We start from the raw sequence: 6,507 nt of genomic DNA, 5'->3' as shown, positions 1-6,507 counted from the left end.
CTCTCTCTCTCTCTCTCTCTCTCTCTCTCTCTCTCTCTCTCTCTCCTTGTGAGCCCAGTATTGGCACTCAATCAACTCCCAGCGGAGCCCAGCCTTCCCTCCATCCCCCACTGAGGTGCTAGACTTTTGAGTGAAGCTGTCTCGAGACCCTTCAGACCAAACCAGCCCATCTGCCATCCAGATATCACAAGTGACCTCAGTCCACACCACATGGCACAGAATAATTGAGCAGCTGAGCCTGACCTGAATTCCTCACCCACAAAATCACGAGGCATAAAAATGGCTGCTGTTTTAAGATGGAATTCGAGAGATAGCTAGCCAGCGATCGACCACACGCCACAAGTTCGTTTTACAGACTCCCTCGCTTAGCAGTGCCAAACAAACCACCAAAGAGCAAGCTAATAAACTGGTAATTAACAAAACAAGCTCCCAGCTCTTTCATACAGCAATCCCCACACACAGACAACGACAGCAATTTTGAATTTCAAGCAAATAGCCTATCTGTGGACCTATCTGAAATGTCAGCCATAAAATAATTTTCCTCTTGCAATTTGTAAGCCCTGACAGTAAGAAGCATTCTGTGAGAATCCAGCCAGAAAGCCCTTGGACAGACATCCCGTTGATAATTTTCCCATTTCCATTTTTGACACACAGAACCCTTCACTATTCAAGTCAACTTTGAAAGGAAACAAGATAACATCCGTTTCCTCTGCTGCCCTTCCACGCATTTAATAGCACCCAGACATACACGTTTGTTTCCCTGGAGGTTCCTGTTTTTGAAGCTCACCTTCTGGTGATCCTAAGACAAAAATGGTATTTTCTATAGCCATCTAACAGTGCAGGCCAGGAATGCAAAGTAGCTAAGGAGGGGTGGGGAGGAGATTCTTGTAACCTCAGTGGACCAGTTACCCAAACCGCACAATTAGCACAGCGCAAACGCTGCAGCTGTCTGCAGGGGCACCGCAGTCTTTCTGACAGGGCACATCGCGCTGATGATGTCATTCTCTTTTCTTAAACAGTGAAATGTGAGAAGGTGAAAACAGGGGCGCTGTTGGAAGACAGTTTGTCCTTGTTTGGGGAACTGTCCCCAGGAATGACTCGGTTACCCACAGTTCTGGGTTTCCTCAGCTCGTGGAGAGTTCACATTCCCGTAGAGTCCTCCATGAAACCCCTTAGTTGGCTCCTCTAGGTCCTTGGTTATCTAACGGGTCTGCCATCCAAGTCACCGAACAGGGAAAATGACTCAGGGCCCTAAAGAAAATCTAATTCATTAAACTAAACCCTGGAAAAGAACCTAAATGAGTCAGTGTATCCTTCCCCTGTGTCTGGGCAGCACCACACCTAGATCATTTGAGCCAAAGGAGAAGTAATCACATTTTTTAATAATGCCGTCATGAACACTATTACCAAATCCCATTTCTATATATAACTGTGTTCCAAATGAACCAACGAAGGCATTGTAGAGTTGGACCTAACACACTAACAAGAGAGCCAGGACCTTGGCTTTTGTGCCAATTTTTAAAATGGTGGCCCCTTGAAGCAAAAAGATGGAGGGAAAGCCTTTTCCTGGGGAAGCAGCTGCTCAGAGCCAGTGTGTGCAGCTTGTGAAAGAGCAGATAGATGGGTAGATCATCTGCTCATTCTGCCTTCCATATCTTACCTACTGTGCAGAGGAAGGATCACAGGACCACATACATACAGGCCTGGGAAGAAGCCTGTAACATTATACATGAAATTCCCTCCTCAGTTTGTCTTTCTAAAATTCTCTTTTTGTTTTCTCCTTTTGTTGCCCCTGTTGTTTGTTACTGCTGACTGTGTGTTAACACTGTCTTTTTTTTTTTAATTTAATCTGTCACCCTTCACTAATAAACCTGCGGCTGACAGGTAATACATCTTTATCCCTCCAGATACTTGGCAGGTACTCAATAACCATTCGCTGGCTGATTGAACGGCTTTTGGAGAGAATGAACACAGCCATAGACCACCAACACCTAATGTCTCTTTGCCTTTAAAATGAAAAGATGGCGGTGACCTCACCTCCCCGGAGGGAAATCAACCAACCAGTTGACTGCTCACTGCTCTTTAGAGCAGAATTCCTGGTTGATAAAAAGACATTCTGAAAGCATGGGGCTCCAGGCCGTGGGATCAGAGTCCCAAGCTGGGGCCATTAGTCCATCTTTGCTTCCTGTCTGGACACTATCCTATCTAATGAAAGCACAGGAGAGACTGACCACTGGGAAGAGGAGCATGCGTCCTTATTTGTCAGAGTACTCTCTCCCACAGCAGAGGTTGACACTCTTTCCTCTTAGGGAGAAGTGTGACTCCCCAGAATAGTCACCAGAGTCATTTACCCAGGACACACCTTCCAGACATCTACCACACCGGCACCTTCAGCAACTTGATAGCCAGAGACAAGTACCTACCATATTGATATGAGACACCATTCTTGCCATGAACAAGGTCAGAAAGTTGCAAGTCCAAGGGCCAGCTTATTTGTTCCGTGTTGCTTGTTGTCTGTTGTTGATATTTGAAAGTTGTCAGAATTAAGGTGCCTCTCATATGAAAAGTTCCAAAAAAAAATACAACAAGGGGGGCTAAGAAGGATGGAAATGTTTACATGTGCCTGATAATTAGAAGTATCAGAGAGACATGGGGACTGAGAATTTATGAGGCTCTGAATTCAATTCCCAGAATCATGAAGATAGGGAAGTCAGGACAAGGGAGGGCCATCAGGACCACAACTGTCCACAGAGCCACTACAACCTCACATGGAACATATTTTTGCAACAGCTTCTGCCATACTGCCTGCTCCACCTTTAACAGATGCTGCCCTTGCTCTTGATTGTATGAGTCAAGGGCTATCATTTCAAAGCATGTGATCTTTGTCATCTTGCCTTCAAATAATCTACCTTGCCTCAAACCCCTTGAATGGGAACAAAAATCACTACTGAACCTGAATTTTCATTGCAATATCCATGCTACTATTTCGAGAGATCGTTTTCCACTTGGTATTTAGGTTGATACACTTAACCGTACGGTTATTTATATGAAATAACTAGTGGTCGTATGAAGAAAGGTTCGTGGCTACAGGCTGTGGGAATAGGAAGGAATTGGGGAGAGTTTATAATAGACGTGCAATGTTCTCCGGGACAGTGAAAAATGTTATGGAGCTGTGTGCTTTCATAGCAATCTCATCAACGAATAGTTCACTTCAAAGTGGCTCATTATATAGTTTTACCATTATCTTTTTAAAAACAGGACTTGCTATATAGTCAAGGTTACTCTTGAATACTTGTCCCCCCTGTTTAGCCTCCCATTAAGTTTTTATAAGAAAAAATTTTTAATTTTTTTTTAATTGAAGGCTTCAATTACCTTCCTGGCTTGAAAGAAGAAGACCCACAGAGCTTAACTCACCCCATGGTGTGGTAACCTTCAGCTGATGCTAGGAACAGCCATCTTCTGAAGAAGGGGCATTTGCTGTCCATGTTGCCTTTCACCTTTGGAGCTTCTGACTTCTGTTCCACCTCTAAGGAAGACATTTATTTATTCCAGAGAGTTAACAGACCGTTAACTAACGGTCCCCATAGACCGTTGCCTTCAGAAGAATGTAAGGCAAGATCAAAGATTAAGATGTGAGAATAGCCAAGGCAAAATGAAGACAAAAAGGCCAGGAGGTCAACTGACTGGAATCAGAGAATCACAGATATAGTATGAGACTTGTATGCTCATGTCTGAATGCCTAGAGCAGTACCTTCCTCATCCTCCAATTCCCTCTTCTCTTCACCCTTCTCTGTCTTTGCTTCCCTTTCCATTCTTCCTACATCCTGAGTTACCGTATGTATTTGTTGCTTAGGCATTCTTACCAAATCATCACAAGATGGATTAAGCAACAGACCTATTGTGGAGACAGGAAATCCAAGATGAAGGTGTCATCTGGGCCATGTGCCCTCTAAAGTTTCTCAGAGAGCGGGTTCTGAGACCTTTCAATTTTCAGGAAGGCATGCTTTGACCTGTGGCATCGGCTCACCAATCTCTGCCTCCATCTTCCTGCGGCTTCCTTCTGTCTGTCCCTGTGTCTCAAATCTCTCTATCTCTCCTGTTTCTTCTAAGGACATGAAACACTGGGTTTTAAGGCTTACCTTAAACCGAGGATAATCTCTTGTAGAGATCTTTAATTAAATCCATAGAAGTATTTTCAGATAAAATCATATTCACAAGCAGATGTTGGAACATAGACATATTTTGTGGAGACATAATTCAATACATCCTAACATGATAATTATTTGCTGTTCACATCGATGTGTGACATATAAGTAGAGACTTAGCCATCTGATTTCACGCTGGCTCCCCATAAACAAGGCCCCATAGGTGGGTGCTCAATAAATCATTCCAAATGAAGAATGAGAATGCGTACTTAGAAGTATGTTTGGCTCAAGTCAAGTCAGCCAATGACTGGTCCAAGAAGGCACAATGATAGCAATCCAGTACAGCTCAGGCGAGGATGAGTGTCAGCTTAACCAGGAATAAAATTGTTGTCCATTTATTGTCTCCAAATGGAAACTTCCTCCTGGAAGGAGGAGGGAGGATCATAAGAATTGTGAACTAACAAAACTTACAAGGTTCACAAAAGCAACAGGACTCACAAGCCCCACCCCCAAGATTTTGCATATATTGGGAACAATTGTTGAGGGAGAGGAGACTTTAGTGAGTACTTGCAAGTTTGGCTGGGAACCCCTGTGAAGTAGAAATTTCTGGTTTTGGTGGAGACTCAGTTGGGTCATGTGATGTTTTTCCGGAAACTGTTTTATAAGAGAATGTTTTGTTGAAACAGACATGTGAGAGGATGTTCTGCTGAGAATAGACATATGGTGTTTTCCTGGAAGTTGCCTGGTCAAAGGGCATGTGATGTTTTGCTGGAGCAGATGCTTGAGAGGCATATGATGTTTGGAAAGTGTGTAAGTATAACCCAACAGACAGTGGAGGATGCTCTTGTTGGTGAAACTCTTCCCTGCTATGGGCTTCACTGATGCTGGTCTTCACTCACAATGCTCCTGCATTGGTTCACCTTGCTTTCTTTACCAATCTTTAGTTGTCGTGACTTTGTAGAGAGAAAAGCACCAAAGAACTTCTGGTGGTAGTCCTGCTGCTTCTTGCCACTTCTACAGACTTGTACAGATTGCCAGAGCCTTGAGGTTTCTTCTGGATCCAGCCACTGCTATTGATTCATGTTTGGTGTTTGCTGAGTGGACTGGACTGCTGACAACAAAGATTGGAATTTCCCCAAAGAACTATTTCTAAACAGGTCCCCAACTCCCAATTCTTATTAACCTTCCTTTTCCCCTACCTCTGGTGGGTGGTGGGCCAGAAGGGAGGATGAAGCATTAAAGAACCATAATCAGAGTAGGTTTGGAAAAACCTATTGAAGTTTCACGATTTATCACTCAGGTCAACGTGTGCCCTTGGTGTTATCTATGTTCCTGAAAGTAATTGTAATAGACTCATGGTGGGCTCTGATTGGTTCTGAGTTAACTACATTGTATCGGTGCTGATTACCAGCAGTTGATTCAGAGGAAGGTGACTCTCTTGTGTCCTACTTGGGTGAAATCACTTCTTTGGTTTGTAATCAGTGCTCTATCGTAGGTAAACAGACGTTTGTTCATGTCTCTCCAGGAAAAGACACACGGCACATTTTACTAACTATCCATAAAGGTACCAGGCTGCCTGAGGAGTGGCCTGCCGTGCTTAAGAGTTTTGTATTAATGGAGATTCCTGACAGGACAGTTCAATCTAGACACCTAATCTTCAGTGAGGGCAGATTCTAAACCAAGTAAGTGCTTGAGAGCTTTAGGAAGAGTTAATCTTGTCATGAGTTCCCGCTGGGCTGATGTCTGGGGTAACCCCAGCTCAGGCTTCTGTCTTACTGGAGGACAGATGTGTGACCATCTACTCCAGAGTCACCTAAGGCTTGTGAATCAGAGATGCACATTTTTAGTTCTTATATCCAAAACAGAGTCCCAGGGATTTCTTCTCAGATCTTTCTGTTCCTGACAAGCTCTTCTCAGATCCTCTGACATTTTGACCTCTAAGAACACTAAAGCTCAGGGACTAAAGAGACACAAGCTCCTCTTAGGATAAGGAGGACAAGTCTGCTCCTCTTCAACCATGAGCATCTCCCAGTACAGACTACTGGCTACTGCAAGCATCTCCCAGTATGAGCTATTGGCTAACTGGTGAGCATCTCCCAGGACAGGCTATTGGCTACTGGTGAGCATCTCCCAGTATGGACTTTTGGCTACTGTGAGCATCTCCCAGTACAGGCTATTGGCAATAGCCACTGTCCTCAGCTCAGGCAGGAAATTGGCCTTCATGCCCCAGTGTCTTCCTCTCTATTCACTTTCTCACACTGTCACCAGAGCTAAGACATAGCAAGAATGGCCCTCTTTCTGCCTTTTATGGTTTCTCCACTGTCAAAAATCCGCACCATTGATTGCCTGCCCAGCATCCACC

Source organism: Grammomys surdaster, unplaced genomic scaffold (assembly GCF_004785775.1).
Source record: "Grammomys surdaster isolate TR1022 unplaced genomic scaffold, NIH_TR_1.0 174, whole genome shotgun sequence".
Taxonomy (NCBI): domain Eukaryota; kingdom Metazoa; phylum Chordata; class Mammalia; order Rodentia; family Muridae; genus Grammomys; species Grammomys surdaster.
This window is presented reverse-complemented; position numbering follows the sequence as displayed.